This window comes from Mustela lutreola, chromosome 2 (assembly GCF_030435805.1).
Source record: "Mustela lutreola isolate mMusLut2 chromosome 2, mMusLut2.pri, whole genome shotgun sequence".
NCBI lineage: Eukaryota > Metazoa > Chordata > Mammalia > Carnivora > Mustelidae > Mustela > Mustela lutreola.
In genome coordinates, this window is record NC_081291.1 from 79,848,845 (window position 1) to 79,866,234 (window position 17,390).

Genomic DNA, 17,390 nt, shown 5'->3' on the forward strand with positions numbered 1-17,390 from the left:
TTTAGTCAACAGTGAATGGAATCCAATAGATAAAAGTGTCCTACCTTTTATTCCCTGGGAAAATAGTTCTGAAGCACATTTTATAAGACCCCTCTAACAGTCTCATGGTATCCAGTACTAGTCACCTTTAGTGGGACACTCACTAAAACATGAGTGTATTATCTTTCCCTCCTTCCCTGCTTCACTTTTCCCTGTCTCCCCTTCCAGCTCTCTGGGATGATATTCAAAGATAATCTACTTGCACATAATCTAGGTTAAATGAGCACTTGCTCATTGTTTCTTTTCCTTTAAACTGATTCAAGTTGGTTCCTATTCCTTGTGACTCAAAGACATTGTCCAGATTAATTCAAAGCCCTGCAACGGTTCCCCCAGTCGCCCATAGAATACAAGCATACAAGCAAGAGAACTGGATGGGAACATATGGAAATCTGATCCAGAGTTTACATTCTTAACTTCTCTGGTGCTTCATAGATGTTTATCCCCTCTCCCAGTTGAGAGTTAATCAAATTCTCCCTAACAATGCAACGGGTCATTGAGAATACAAAAAAATCCAGGCACACACATGAAAAAACCCTACTATCTCCAGGATTGCTCCAGTTCACTATTTGTTCTTATCCTGCTGTGACTTGTGTCTAGATACCACACTTTATTTTACTGTTTATCTGTTGTTGAAGATTAAGGCTGTTTCTAATTTTTCTTTTAAAATTAACATTGAAGTGAATATTCAAAAAAAAAAAGAAAGCTTTCATCTCTAGCTCTGTTTATTTCTGAAAGATAATTCCTAGAAGTGGAATTATGGTGCTAATTACTGTGGATGAATTGGCCACAATAAATAGTCGCTTTAAATATATTTGCTTAAATTAGTACGGACAGGCATTTTGTTCCAACTTACTCATTTTTATTAGTAGTGATAAATATTTTGCTTGTTTAATAGGCATTGTCCTTTTATAAATTGTCTATCCATATTCTTTCCCATTTTAAATTAAACCATTATTATTTCTTATTGATTTATCTATTGCTTTTTTATAAGAAGCCTATTTCTATCATTCGTGGCATTTATTTATTAGACTTGTTTTCTTTTTACTTTTATGAATAATAATTTGACAGACTCATGTACATATGGAGTATTTTTTTGTTGTTGTTGTCTATTCCATTATTTAATTCTTAGAAATAACCCATCCTATTTTCTATATTTCTTTTTTCCTGGGTTTTTAAAAAATAAACAGATTGCCAGGATGTCTGAGTGACTCAGTCAGTTAAGTGGCTGCCTTCAGCTCAGGTCATGATCCCAGAGTCCTGGGATCAAGCACTGCATCGTGTCAGGTTTGTTGGTTAGTGGGGAGCCTGCTTCTCCCTCCCTCTCTGCAACTCCTCCTACTTTTGCTCTCTCTCTCTCTTGTTCATTCTCTCTCAAATAAATAAAGTAAGTAAGTAAATAAATAAATAAATTGCTATTTTACAACTATTTTCTTTTCTTCCTCTTTATTTTGTTTTCTTATGGTGGAAAATGAGGATCTATCCTTTTCTCCAGAGAACTAACCAATTCTTCTAACACTGTTTTCCCAAAAGTATTTACTGAATAACCTACCTTTTCCTTTTCAGTTTTTTTCTGATCTTGAATCTATCTCTATGCTCTTTGTCTTCTCCATTTCCCCGCCTATTTCTATGACTATGTCATCGTCTTTTCATTTTTTAGCTAACTCTTAAGCTCTGGGTAGATAAAGTGAAGATACAAATGATATATCCTCTCTTCTGATTTCAGACCACGTCTCAGCACATTTGAGCACTGAACTTACTTTACGCTCAAGACACCGTCTGTGATTCGTGTGTGTCAGGACAATGAGCAGTGTCACTTGCCCCATCAACTCTGGCTCTATGCCTGCTGGCTCCTCGTTTGTGAACAGATGAGGGAGGGGCTGTGAGAGCCCATATTCCCCTCTCCAGGTTCAACTAAAGAATGTTTCTTGACTTCCCATTCTTGGTTGCAGTGCATGTTTATACTTATTTCATACTATTTATATTATTATACCACGGGTCCCTGGGAAGCAGAGTCTGAGGCAGAGATTAACACACAGAAAGTTTGCTAGGGAGTGCTCTGGTGGTTAAGACTTTTGGAAAAGAGGAAAAGGAAACAGGGAAGGAGGAGATAAACAGTGGTGTAGTCCTAATAAGAACTTAGCCAAGCTCTGAAGCTGGTTAACCCTTCTGAACTGTCCTGAATTGGAGCAAGGGGAAATGGGCTTCATATTCCCTCCTGCATTGACCAATCATTGGTAGAAGGCTGTCCTAGGAAGGGGCATGGCCTTGGGTGAGGCATGTCTTTTTAGTAGGTTGCACTAATCATGATTTTAATTACCAGAATTATAAATAAAAATTAACGTTAATTTCTGAGATACATTCATTATTAACTGTCCCTCTCTATATCATAAGCTCCAGGAAGTAAAGGACCATGTCTGTTTTTTAATCTCTTTTGCAGCCTCAGAGCATAGCAATTTTTTGTTGAGTACCTAATGGGTACAAAGCACTCCATAAATAATTGCTGAATAAATACATGACTAAAAGAAACAATATTATCTTCTTTGTCTATATTTTAAAAGAAGAAAGTGAGATACAAAAGAGATCTAATAAATGGTAGAGCTGAGATATAAGTCCACTTCAGTTTGGTTCCAGAGGCCAGGCTCTTTCTACTATGACAGTGTCCTAGTCCGCTCAGGCTACCAAAACAAAATAACACAGATTGGATAGCTTAGACAAAAGAAGTTCTGGAGACTGGAAGTCCAAGATTAAGGGGCCATCAGAATTGGTTATGGGTGAAACCTCTCATCCTGGCTTGTAGGGACATCATTTTGCTGTGCTCTCATGTGGCCTCTTCACTGGGCACATGCAGGGAGGGAGGGGGGAGAGCAAGAGAAAGGGAAAGAAGGAAAGAAGGATCTCTGGTGTTTTTTCCACTTCTTATACAGACACCAGTCCTATCAGATTAAAGGCCCAACTTTCTTTATGACTTCATTCAACCTTTACTACTATCTTGTAGGCCCCATCTCCAAATATAGTCACATCAGGGATTAGAGCTTCAAAACATGAATTTGGGGGCAGGGGGACATGATTTGGTCCATAACAGAAAGATTTCCAGGGTTTATTATAAAAACAGAAAGATGTAGAGGAATCTAACTTTGATAGTATTGCGATGCTCTCCTTCTGCCTTCTGCACACCTATTATGAAAGTAATGATGCCAGTTGTGTCTAATTACATAAGAAATAAGAGAAAAACAGAAAAATGTTGGAATGAAAGGTGTGAGAAACTTTAGAAATAGACAGTAGTACTCCAACATTGGGGTTATTTGGCCCTCCTCTAATTAGTGACTCCAAATGGCTGCCAGACCATGAAGTATCTTCTTAACCACCAAATCAAATTCTGACCGCATTTTCTCATTAAAGACATTCAGCTTTCAGCTTCTCTTTCTTGTATTCTGAAATAGCTATGGTTTTCAACCATTAATCTACTCCATCCTCCATACTTGGACTAGTTTTCATCCTGAGAAGAAAATAAGACCTTGTCACTCCCTTGCTTAACTCTATATATTCATATATATTCATTTCTATATATTCTATATATTCATTTCTTTATATTCATTTCTCTATATATTCATTTCTCCCTCTGACAGTGGTTCTAAAACTTCATTGTCTATCAGAATCACCTAGAAGGCTCATTAAAACAGAGTGGTGTCTCTCCAGGACTCATGCCCCCATTCCCAGAGTTTCCAACGCTGTAGAGCCCTGAGAATTTGCATTTCTAACTGTTCCTAAGTGACGCAAATGAAACTGATCCTGGGACTGACGACTTTTTGAGAAGCTCTGTCCTGCAGAGAAGACTGACCCACAGACTCTTGCCTCTATCTGGCCCCAGCTTGCTCACCTCTTTTCCTCTTACCCTCCTCCTTCTAACTCCCATTGATCTTACATGCTAGCCACATGTTTTCACCAGGTCCGGAATACTTCAGCATTGTCATACTTCGTGCCTTCATGGCTGGCAAAGTCTATTTCCTACCCAGCCCACATGCTCCTTCTATACACAGCCTCCCTTACTTTTTCGGAGTATTTTAATGATGATTCCACATACTGTATTCATATATATCTATTTTATATTACTGCTTTATTTTTATTATTTTTCAAGCCCTTCTCTTTCACGGTGGGTTTGACTATACAGGAGACATGTCTCATTTTTGTATTTCTGATGATTCACATAGTGTCTGCCAAGAATGGCTGCTTGGTATATGTTGAATTTGTATTTAAAGTTAATTCAGTTTGATTATCCATAAAAGGCTTAAACCATTCATGGGATGTAAGGTAGCTCTGACATCCTGTAAGTTTCCTTTCATCCTCTTAGGATCTGAGACCCTATAGAAGAGCATTTCATCTACTTTCAGCTACTGTGCATGGCTTCCCTTATTCATCAGATCTCACCTTCAATTTGTCTATGTAGCTGACCTCCATTCCAGGCTTTGCTGGCCATGTTTTTGTCTGGCAAGCTCCAGCATTCTCTTCGGCTTACACCTTTACTTCTTGAGGTTCAGACTGGGTCCTCTAGCTCTCTTCTCACTAGCCTCCCTTGCCTCTACTACCTGCCAGAGTAGCACGCTTTGTTTGATCTGATTTGGCCCACTGGTTCCGGAACTTTGAAACCATCTACAGCCACTAGGCTAATGGTCCACACATCTGCAGTCACTATAACCTGAAGAAAGGCTGCTGGTTGAACCTTTCACCTTACTCTCCCTTTTCCCCAGTTCCCACCTATTAACACTTGATTCATTATTCAACCAACCTTCAATTCATTCTTCTATTTGTTGTTCCACTCAGAGCTTGTAGGTGACAAAGTGTATGGCATCACTTACTACATTTCTACTTCAAACTATGTATTATTACACACTGAAGTCATAAAGGGGGAAAACTCTGAGCTGGAAAAGAAAGAAAGAAAAAAATTTCAGTCACAACTCAGCTGTGAAATATTGCTAATGACAGCCTCTTCAGTTTATCAGTAAGAGGGCAACATAAGCTGGATTTTCAGAAGATATGAATAATCCAGCTCTTTATTAATTATACTGGAAGCATATAGTATTCCAATTATAAAAATTATCAGCCGTGAAAAATTTCATACCCTGTTTACTTTCAGGGTGAAATACACCTTATCAAACTTGTAGATTATTTTTGCTTTGTAGGTCAGGCTTAAGTATAAATGATAATTCATTTCTCAGATAAGCTAAAAGGCTAAAAATAAAAAAGAAGAAACTGTCAACTTCTGATAAACCAGATGCAAGAGGTGATAGCTAGGCCACCATGTCAAATTTCAAATTAATAATTTTAACTGTACTTGGGCCAAATAAACGGACTTTGTAAAAAATTCCTTACTCTCAGAAATTATGTTATTTCTCGTTTATATAAGGAGTTTGATTTTTATCTCTACCAGATGAAATTCCCTGTAATTTGCCGTTTCAAATAATTACTCATCACAAACCAGGAGAATAGGTGCTATATGGCCTGATACATATATTCTCTAGCTGAAATGCTTTTCTAGTTTTGATTCTTTGATCCCTTCAACCAAGTGTAGGCTTGGTTTTCTCAGTTTTAAAAGGCATAGAGATCCTGCCTTCTACTACAAGAGGAATAAAACAATCTTGGGGTACTACTCAATAAATGGGAGACAACAATTCTTAATAATGTCCAACTTGCAGTATTATTGTTAGTATTAAATAAGGGAATAATTATGGAAATGCTAGCCAATGCATGCACACAGTTGGTGGTCAATAAATGTTAGAAGTCCCCTAATAGTACCACTGTCTGTGAGTCCCAGAAATAGCTCAGGCATCCATGTGCTTTCTTACAGGAAATTGGTTGTGAATATTTATATTTTCTGGTCAAGTAGAGTGAATCGTTCCTTGCAGTGCTCTCGAGAAGAATGTTGGAACACATGAAGTACCCAATTGGACACATCTGGTGTTCTAGAAAGGCTATTGGAGGGGAGGTAGAGAAGTTCAGTGCCTTGGGAAATGTGCATTTTCCACTGTGCAAAACAGAATCACATTTGCCAAGAGGAGGTTTATTGTCAAGAGATGAGACAAGTAGGAAATCACTAAAATTGCTGTCTCTGTGAACGGATTTGGAAGATGAATGCATTGAGATTTCTTCTCAGCCCTCATTTTCTGCTTCTCTGTGGTATCCAACACTGTTGCCCATGTCCTCTACCCTAAGCTACTCTTTTTGAAAGTCTTTTCTCTGTACCAGATTGAAACTATATTCACATTCTTCTCTCATGAATTCTGCCCTTTTCTGCTATCTGATTAAACCGCTTCCATATTTAAATTTTTGACTTTCCATTATGTTCAATCTTGAGATCCATGGCCTTCTCTGTGGACTTTCTCATAGAGAATTCATCCATTTTGGGGGATGCAACTTTTGTAATTTATGTGGAGGGTTCCCAGATATCACTGGAGTTCTAATTTCTAAAGTTTCAGGTTTGCATCTCCTCTACAGCTCCCTACCGAGTAATTGTTGATGTTGTATTGATATGCCGAACTCAGCATATTAGAAAAGACTCACTTTCTGTCATCCTTATTTCTTTTACTATTCTCAGAACTCAGTTCATGCTTATCATGTCAGTCATGTTAGAATTGGTTCAACATTTCACTCCCTAAACCTAAAATCATGTTGAGTAACGTTCTCTAATGTCATAGATTGTTCTTTCCTCAGTCAACATCTTTGTGTACACCAATATCCTTTCCCACTTTGACTGTTTTTGTAGCCACAACCTGCCCTGCCAACTCCAACTACTTCAGACCTGTAGACTCTCTTTTCTCCAGTTCATTCTGTGCACCTCAGCTAGTTTATGTCTTTTAACAACCTTTGCTAACTCATCACAGCATTGCTTACTGAAAACCCTACAATGACCCCTGAGTTTCCACAGGTTTTCCAAACTCCTGGCCTTCCAGGACTACATCTGGACTAACTTGATTCTATAATCCCACTCTTTCCCACTTATCACTATCCCTCTGGGGCTCCATTCATTCCATTTACAGAAGGTTTCTGATAAGCAGTGACTCTTTCAAGGAAAGGTAAAATAGAGCCCTAAAACCTTCCTGAGATACTTCATTTTCTGTCCAGAACACATCCTCATGGTTATAAACTCATTTTTTTAAAAGATTTTATTTATTTAACACAGAGAGACACAGTGATAGAGGGAACACAAGCAGGGGGAATGGGAGAGGGAGAAGCAGGCTTCCCGCTGAGCAGAGCTTGATCCTAGGACCCTGGGATCATGACCTGAGCCGAAGGCAGATGCTTAACACCTGAGCCATGCAGGCACCCCATAAACTCCTTCTTTAGACACACACTTGATTCCACAAATATAAAATGGCACTAGGATGTCAGTAGGTGCTTCTAATAAGCACTTTTTGTCATGGCCCTATAATCTAAACACTGAGAACTGGCAAATTTCCCAAGTATTCTCTTTATTCATACAAATATCATTTAAAAAGATCCTTCAATATTTGCATTTTTCATCACATTAGAAATTAGAAATTTATTTTTTATTATTAAATGTTTTAAATAGAAAATATAATAGGTACTCCTATACCTATCATTAGATTTAATAGATGAGAAAGGTCAGAAAGGTCATATTTACTGCAAGGCACTTTAAAAAAAAATGTTCTTTATAAGTTGCCTGGGTGGCTCAGGCAATTAAGCAGCTCAGGTCATTATCTCAGGGTTGTGAGATCAAACCCCACATTGGGCTCACACTGAGCATGGAACCTGCTTAAGATTCTCTCTCTTCCCTTCTCTCTGCCCTTCTCCTTCCTCTTGAGCTCTATCTAGCTCTCTTTCTCTCAATAAATAAATAAATGAAATAAAAATAAAAATGTTCTTTAGTTCATCCTATTAATGGATGATTTGCCCACTGATAACTATTAATAATTGGATGTTATGATTTTAAATTCGTGACTAAGAAGCAAATAAAATTGCATTGATTTCTTTGGCAATGTATAAGAGAATATAAGGATATAACGAGTCCTATGACCCAAACTTTCTGTTCACCAGTAACTGAGAAGATACCAAAAACATTAGGAGTTGGGTAATATTTGTGTTAGATTTTGTCTATGACTTGATGTGAGTAGAAAAAGAGCCTGCCTAGGAAAGAACAAGTCAGTGCATGTTCTTTTATTAGACTCAGAACTGAGTTAGCCAGCGAATTTCCCATTATATCTTAGCTGCCAGGAAACTTGCACTATTTAATTGCTAAACTTCATAAATTAACTCATCCCAGGTCCCTGTCATCTGTTATTCTCCTTCTTTTTAACAGGTTTTATACTTTTAATTCTTACTTGTCTAACATGTTTTAAAAGATGACTGTAATCACTTATTGAACATTTTTTAAAAACCCACAGAAACACACTTACAGGACACGATTCTCTCAAATCATTAGAGAATTCCAAGATACAGTATTCCATGGCAAATTCATCAAGTTTCTCAAGATAGGACATAAATAGTGACTTGTTTTAAATGGGAATAATGAAACCTAATTTTTATGAAACCCACAGTAATCTAAAAGCTTCAATTTCATTTGTGTCTATCCTCTCTTCAATACCAAACTTCTTAGCAACCCAATTAGGTGGTAAAGAATTGATACAGATTTATCAACTTTTTTCATCAGTTTGATAAGACAGTCAAGGATTCAAATTCAAATGATGGACATTGGGGAAGGTATGTGCTATGGTGAGTGCTGTGAAGTGTGTAAACCTGGCGATTCACAGATCTGTATTCCCGGGGCTAACAATACATTATATGTTTATAAAAAAAAATAGAAAAAATATTTTAAAAAAAGATATGGAAAAAGAAATAAGATACCTGATTAATTTATAGATGGATAACTCTATTGTCCATGAAGTATCTTATCATACAAGTGAGGCATCTCAGTCTCTGTTCATAGCCCACACCTAAGTTTGGCTACTGAATTCACTAAAGTAAAACAGTGGTAAGAAGCTACAGGACTTTGAAGTAGAGGGATAAGTAGATCTTAAACAACTTGCCCAATGGAAAATGAATTCATGCCCAAGTCCAGCCTAGAACCCAGATTTCTTGGCATATCTAGGAACACTATAACTGGTTTGTGTTAATGTTTCACGTGGAGACAGTTTTACTTGTTTTTGAGTAATAGCTTAAGCTGATAGTTGGCTGAAGTAACCACTTTGAAGGTCAAAATTTATTTGAATTTGTAAATTCTCTCTCTGTTGAAAAACTATGCCCACTATTGAATTATAGGCAAGGCATTCGATATAGGTGTTGGTCAAACAGTGGTAAATAAAACAGTACTTAATGGCCCTCAGGATCTTTGTATCTAGAAGCAAGTTTTTTAATTCTTTATTAATAAAGTTGAGAATTGGGTGGGGCTTTACTGAGATTGGGCCATATGTACATAGCAGAGATGCTGACTCCAGCCAATGATGGAGTGGAGCTGAAGGTGAGAGGTCATAACATTTAAAATTTGAGATCAATAGGAGTAAGTCAGGCTAAAAAATAGGAAAGGGAAGAGAAAAATGTTCTAGGTTCAGGAAACCCAACAGAAATCCTGATGGGTTTTAAAAACCTAAATAAGTTTAGTCTGGCTGATGCTTCAGAGCAAGTCTAAGCTGTGAAGTTGTAGACACAGGCCCCTTCACCTACAGATGACATTACCAGGGTTGGCATTGGTCCTGAGAAGAAGGAGAGGCCACTTACGGGATAAAGAATGAAGTGGTCTGAAATTACATTTTAAAACAAAAGACTTCCAATATGGTAGGTTCATTCAGTGGGACTCCAGAGGTCACGGGCATAACCAATTTTAGATAATCAATGTTCAGGTCCTCCACTCCCTTTTGTACTCTTTCTTAAAGGGGACCCTCTCGAGAAAGCATACACTTGCAGTGAAGGCATCATGCAGGGTTCTTTTCCCTGGTATATCTCACGTCTGTCCTTCTTCCTCTTTACACAGAAGAGACCTATCTTTCACTCATTCTGAATCTTGCTCTGATGGGTTATTCAGGAGCTCCCAAAAATGGACAAATCTAAATACTGATTTTGGTGAAGTCTTCATTTCTCAAGACACAGTAAATCTGCTTATAGATTTGAGATTTCCTCTTGTTTAAAAATAGTTTCATTAAGCATAAAACAGGTATCAGAAACAGTCTTAGAATATTTTGAAGTCAGGTATACTGCACAGTGGAGATACAGGAGTAGTGGAAACTTTAACTTAATAATTTTGTCCATTTCATTCCTGAATTACTACCATAGAATGCATTCTTCCTGAAAAGAAGTTGGAAAGAGCAAAGAAAGAGAATTTTGGTCAAAAACATAGATGAAGATGGTACTTTATTTCACCGAAGTAAATTCCTTGGATTTTTTTTAGAAAATCTAAACAATTTTTAGAATTATAAAAAAGCATGTTAGAAAATAAGAACCTGCAACAAGGGGTGCCTTCTGAACATTTTCATCCTCCTCAGTAAGGAGAAAGCACCAGTGAAAGAATTCTCATTTACCTCTTACACAGTTTTATATATTGCATGTATTATATATACATCTACAGTATTATATATTATATATTGTATAAATATACAGTTTCAGCTGTATATTTGGCCTGATTTCAGAGAGAAAATTGTGGAAAATTATTTATTTTCAACAGAATTTATAGCTTCAGTAAAAGGAACATATGACAAAGTTAACTTCATGTTTCATATTTTTATTCAGGTTATGGAGAAACAATTTCATTATCCTTTATAAGGGATTATTGAATATTGTGAACTCGTCTGAAAGTTTTGCTTGGACCATGTTTTTCGTTCTGTGTGTCTCATCAATATCTTTAGTCATCTACTCATTCCTCCCAGTATTTATTATGGGAATAACTGCAAGGAAATGTGTTGTAGATTCTGCTCTGTATAATGCAATGAACCAAAATCATTAATATACGGCAATATCTTTTCTTCTGTTTACTCTTAATTTTTACAAAGAACATTAATCTGACACTCTGAACTTAAAATCAGTATTAGCTTATTGTGATTAAGTCCACTATCTCAAATGTGGATTTGCTGCTCTAATTCTATTTTTTTTCCACCATGAAATATTACCACACTATCTATATATAATAATTCTCAAGAGCCTATCTTTATGTCTACCTGTCATGAATTTTTTAAAGATTTTTATTTATTTACTTGACAGGGAAAGAGAGAATGAGAGCTCCTGAGCAGGGGGTGCAGGAGGCAAAGGGAGAAGCAGAAGCCCTGTGAAGCGGGGAGCCCAATATGGGGCTCAATCTCAGGCCCCTGAGATCATGACCTGAGCCTAAGGTAGACCCTTTACTCACTGAGCCACCCAGGTGTCCCTACCTGTCATGATTTTTAAAGCATCGAGAAATGACCTAGGAAACTGAGCTTTGGCACAAATGTAAAGGTTTTTTTTTTGAACAGAAGGCAGAAAATATCCCAACATGTGGAATTTAATACATATGTGAAATGTATGAATTTAAGTGAATATAAAACCTAGATTTGAGTAATTTTAAATTCACAAATAAGGTGCTTCTAAGTAAAAGAGTAAAATTAATTGTCATCTGATAAGGTTTTCTAGTGTTTTTATTTTAATTCCAATATAGTTAACATACAGTATTATGTTGATTTCAAGTGTAACACTATAGTAATTCAACAAAACCATACATCACTCTGTACTCAACACAAGTGCACTCCTTAATCTCTACTTCAACGGACACTTGGACTTCTTCTATAATTAGGCCGTTATAAATAATGCTGCAATAAACATAGTGCATGTCTGCTTTTGAATTAGTGTCTTTTAATTTTGGGGGGATAAATACCAAGTAGTGCAATTGCTAGATCATGAGATAGTTTTATTTTTAACTTTTTGAGGAACCTCCATACTATTTTCCACAGTGGCTGGACCAGTCTGTATTCCCACCAACAGTGCATGAGTATTCCTTTTTCCATGTTCTCACCAATAGTTGTTCTTGTGTTGTTGATTTTAGCTATTCTGACAGGTATTATCTGATATCTCATTGTAGTTTTGATTTGCATTTCCCTGATGATGAGTGACAATGAACATCTTTTCATGTGTTTCTTGGCCATCTGGATGTCTTCTTTGGAGAAACGTCTGTTCATGTCCGTTTTTCAACTGGATTATTTAATTTTGGGGTGTTGAGTTATACCAGTTCTTTATATATTTTGGATATTAACTCTTGATTGGATATGTCATTTATAAATATCTTCTTCCATTCTGTAGGTTGTCTTTTCATTTTGTGGATTGTTTCCTTTGCTGTACAGAAGGTTTTTATTTTGATATAGTCTCAATGGCTTATTTTGCTTTTGTTTCCCTTGCCTCAGATAACGTATTTAGAAAAAAGCTGCTACAGCTGATGTGAAAGACATTACCATCTGGGTTCTCTCCTAGAATTTTTATGGTTTCAGGGCTCATATTTAAGTCTTTCATCCATTTTGAGTTTATTTTTGTGTGTGGTGTGAGAAAGTGGTCCAGTTGCTTTATTTAGCAATATGCTGACTGCAATATGCAGTTTTCCCAACACCATTTAAGAGAGTCTTTTTACCATTGCATATTCTTTCCTACTTTGTTGAAGATTAATTGACCGTATAGTTGTGGGTTTATTTCTGAGTTTTCTTTTCTGTTCCATTGATCTATGTGTTTATTTTTGTGCCAGTACCATACTTTTTTTATTACTACAGCTTTGTAATATAACTTGAGGTGAATTTCGATGTCTTCAGCTTTGCTTTTCTTTTTCTAGGTTGCTTTGGCTACTCGAGGTCTTCTGTGGTTCTATACAAATTTTAGGATGGTTCATTTTAGTTGTGTGAAAATTTGTTGGTATTTTAATAAGGGTTGTATTAAATATATAGATTGCTATAGGTAGTACAGATGTTATAACAAATTTGTTCTTTCATTCCATGAGCACAGAATGCCTTTCCATTTCTTTGTGTCATTTCAATTTCTTACATCAGGGTTTTATACTTTTCAGAACACAGGTCTTTCACATCTTTGGTTAGGATTATTGCTAGGTATCTTATCTTTCTGTTTGGTGTGCAATTGTGAATAAGATTGTTTTCTTAATTTCTCTTTCTGCTGCTTCATTATTGGTGCATAGAAGAGGAACAGATTTCCGTAGATTAATTTAGTATCCTGTGACTTAACTGAATTTGTTTTATCAAATCTAGCAATTTTATGGTTTTTAGGGTTTTCTATATATAGTATCATTTCATCCACTTCTTCCTTACTGACTTGGGTGCCTTTTTTGCTTTTTGTTTTCTGATTGCTATGGCTAGGAATTCCAGTACTATGTTGAATAAAAGTGGTGAGAATGGACATCCTTGTCTTATTCCTGACCTTAGTGGGAAAGCTCTCAGTTTTTCCCCATTGAGGATGATGTTAGCTGTGGGTTTTTTTTCACATTTGGCCTTATTATGTTGAGGTATGTTCTCTCTAAAACTGTTTTGTTGAGGGTTTTTACCATGAATAGATGTTGAACTTTTTTCTGTGCCTGTTGAAATGATCATATGGTTTTTATCTTTTCTCTTATTGATGTGATGTATCACATTGATTTGTGAATGTTGAAGCACATAAATCCCGCTTGATCATGGGGGGTGATTTTTCTTAATGTGTTGAGTGTGGTTTCCTAGTATTTTATTGAGAATTTTTTTAAATTTTATTTATTTATTTGACAGGGAGAGATCACAAGTAGGCAAAGAGGCAAGCAGAGACAGAGGGAGAAGTAGGCTCCCCACTGGGCAGAGAGCCCGATGCGGGGCTTGATCCCAGGACCCTGAGATCATGACCTGAGCCGAAGGCAGAGGCTTAGCCCACTGAGCAACCGAGGTGCCCCTTATTGAGAATTTTTATGCCTATCTTTATCATATTTGGTCTGTAGTTCTCTTTTTTAGTGGTCCATTAGTCTGGTTTAGTATCAGGGTAATGCTGGCCTCATAGAATGAATTTGGAAGTTTTCCTTATATTAGCATGTTTTTGGAATAGTTTGGGAAGAAAGATATCAACTCTTCTTTGAATGTTTGGTAGAACTCCACTGTGAAACCATCTGGTCCTTGAGTTTTGTTTCTTGGGAACTTTTTGATGACTGAGTTAATTTGTTTGCTAGCTATCAGCCTGCTCAAATTTTCTATTTACTCCTGTTTCAGTTCTGGTGGTTTTTTTTTTTTTTTTTTTTAATTTTTTGTTTTTTATAAACATATATTTTTATCCCCAGGTCTGTGAATCACCAGGTTTACACACTTCACAGCACTCACCAAATCACATACCCTCCCCAATGTCCATAATCCCACCCCCTTCTCCCCAACCCCCTCCCCCCGGCAACCCTCAGTTTGTTTTGTGAGATTAAGAGTCACTTATGGTTTGTCTCCCTCCCAATCCCATCTTGTTTCATTTATTCTTCTACCCATTTAAGCCTCCAGTTCTGGTGGTTTATATGTTTCTGAAATTTTCTCCATTTATTCTAGGTTATACTATTTATTAGCATATAGTTTTTCATAAAATTCTCTTATGATTGTATTTCTGTATTACTGGTTGTTATTTCTCCTCTCTCACTTGTGATTTTATTTATTTGAATCCTTTGTCTTTCTGACTGTCTCTCTCTCTCTCTTTGATAAGTCTGGCTAAGGGTCTAACAATTTTATTGATTTTTTTTTTTTTCAAAGAACCAACTCCTGGTTTCATTTATCTGTGCTATTGTGTTAGTAGTTGTTTTTCTTGTTCCTAGTTTGTATATCATTTATTCTTGCTCTAATCTTTCTCTTTGCCTTCCTTCTTCTGGTTTAAGGTTTCATTTGTTGTTCCTTTTGTAGTTCCTTTAGGTGTATGGTTCATTTGTTTGAGATTTTTCTTGTTCCTGGAGGTAAGCCTGTATTGCTATTAATTTCCCTCTTAGAATTGCTTTTGCTTCATCAGAGGTTTCAGATTTTTTTTTAAATTTGTTTCCATGTACTTTTTTAGTTCTTTTATTTCTAGTTGATGCATTAATTGTTTAGTAGCATGTTATTTAACCTCCATGTATTTGTGGTCTTTCCAGAATTTTTTCTTGTGGTGGACTTCTAGTTTCATAGTGTTGTGCTCAGGAAAGATGCATGGTTTGATTTTGAGTTTATTGAGTTTGTGGAAGCTGGTTTGCGGGCTAATATGTGATCTAGTTTGGAGGATGTCCCACATGCACTTGAAAAGACAATATATTCTGCTGTTTTAGGATGGAATATTCTGAATATATCTGCTAAATCCATCTGGTCTGCTGTGTCATTCAGAGCTGTTGTTTCCTTGTTGCTGTTCTGTTTAAATGATCTGTCCATTGATGTAAGTGGAGGGTAAACATCCCCTCCTTTATAGTATTATTACTGATTACTTCCTTTGTGTTGGGTATTAACTGTTTTATGTATTTGGGTGATCCTAAGTTGGGTGCATAAATATTTACAATTGTTATATTTTCTTATTGGATTGTCCCCTTTATGATTATATAGTGTCTTTCTTTGTCTCTTGCTACAGTGTGTGTTTTAAAGTCTACTTAGTCTGAAGTATTACTATTCCAAGTTTCTTTTGGTATCCATTTGCATGATAGGTGTTTCTCCATCTTCTCACTTTGAATCTGCAAGTGTCTTTAGGTCTAAGATGGGTCCCATGTGGGCAGCATACAGATGGGTCTTATTTCTTTATCCATTCTGTCACCCTATGTCTTTTGACTAGTCCATCTACATTCAAAGTAATTACTGATAGAAATGAGTGTACTGTCATTTTTATTACTTGTTTTGTGGTTATTTCTGAATATTTTCTCTGATCCTTTCTTGTCTTTCATGTTTTGCTGATTTTGTTTAGTGATATATTTGGATTTCTCTCTCTTTTTTCTTTGCATGAGTGGTTTTTGATACACGGTTACCATTGGGTTTGTACATAACCTTTTCTGCATGCAGCAGTCATATTGAGTTGATGGTCATTAATTTGAACCCATTATTTTCTCCTATTCTCCCCATGTCTTAGGTATATGTTACTATGCTTATATTCTGTTTTTGAGAACTGCTTGACTGATATTTTACAGAAATGTTCATTGATACTGCTTTTGTGTTTCCTACTTCCAAACTGTTACTTTTGGTCTTCCTTCCCCCTCTAAGAGTCCCTTATAAAATTTCTTGCAAAGCTGGTTCAGTGGTCATGAAATCCTTTATGGTTTGTTTGTCTGGGAAACTGTTGACCTCTCCTATTCTGAATGATAGCATTGCTGGATAGAGTATTCTTGCCCACAGACTTTTCCCATTCAGCGCTTTGAATATATCATGCCATTCCCTTCTGGTTTGCAAAGTACATGTTGAAAAATCTCTTGCTAGCCTTATGGGTTTTCCCATCTAAGTTAATGACTTCTTTTTGTCTTGCTGCTTATAAGAGGTTTTCTGTATCACCGTATTTTGCAAATTTAATTAGAATATGTCTTAGTGTCTGTCTGCTTTTGTTGATTCTGCTGGCAAGTGTCTGTGCCTCCTGGATCTGGATATCTGGTTCCTTCACCAGATTCAGGAAGTTTTCAGCCATTATTTCTTCAAACAAATTTTCTGTCCTCTTTTCTCTCTTCTTCTTCGTCTGGGACTCCTATGATACAAATGTCATTACATGTGATGGAGTCTCTGAGTTCTCCAAGATCTTTTCTTGTTTTACATGATTCTTTTCTTTCTCTTTTGTTCAGCTTGATTAATTTTCATTATGCTATCTTCCAGGTCACTAATTTGTTCCAGTGCTTCTTCCCTCCTGCTGCTCATTCCGTCAAACGTGTTTCTCATTTCATTTATTAAGCCCTTCATCTCTGCTATGTTATTCCTTGTCTCTGTGTTAAGGGTGTCACTCATGTCTTCCACTCTTTTCTCAAGTCCAGTGAGTGATGACTATTGCTTTAAAGTCTCTACCAGGCAAGTTACTTGTAACTGTTTCACTTGGTTGTAGCCTTGTCCTGCTCTTTCATTTGGGATAAATTTCTCTGTCTCCTCATTTTTGTCTGCTTCTGTGTCTGTTTCTCTGTGTTAAGAAAGTCAGGTATGTCTTCTGCTTTTGAAAGTAGTGATTTTATATGACACCTGGGCAGCTCAATTAAGTGTCTGCCTTCACACAGGTCTCCATCTCAGAGTTCTGGGATAGAGCCCCACTTTAGGCTCCCTGCTTGGTGGGGAGTCTACTTCTCTTTTTTCCTCTGCCCCTCCCCCTCCTCACGTTGTGCTCTCTCCCTGTCTCAAATAAATGAACAAATCTTAAAAAAAAAAAAAAAAAAAAAAAAAAGGAAAAAGGCGTAGCTTTATGCAGAAGGGTGCCCTCCACTGCAG

The 17,390-nt window shown here is 36.7% G+C and overlaps 1 long non-coding RNA gene across 1 annotated transcript in view; it reads right to left on the minus strand.

Annotated features, from left to right (window-relative positions):
* The window catches only part of LOC131825820 (uncharacterized), a 39,367-nt gene that overhangs the window by 4,788 nt on the left and 17,189 nt on the right, over nucleotides 1-17,390 (minus strand). Inside the window, exon 2 of the long non-coding RNA XR_009351322.1 lies at nucleotides 4,823-4,955. This is a non-coding gene — a long non-coding RNA (uncharacterized LOC131825820). The remainder of the gene's footprint in view (nucleotides 1-4,822; nucleotides 4,956-17,390) is intronic.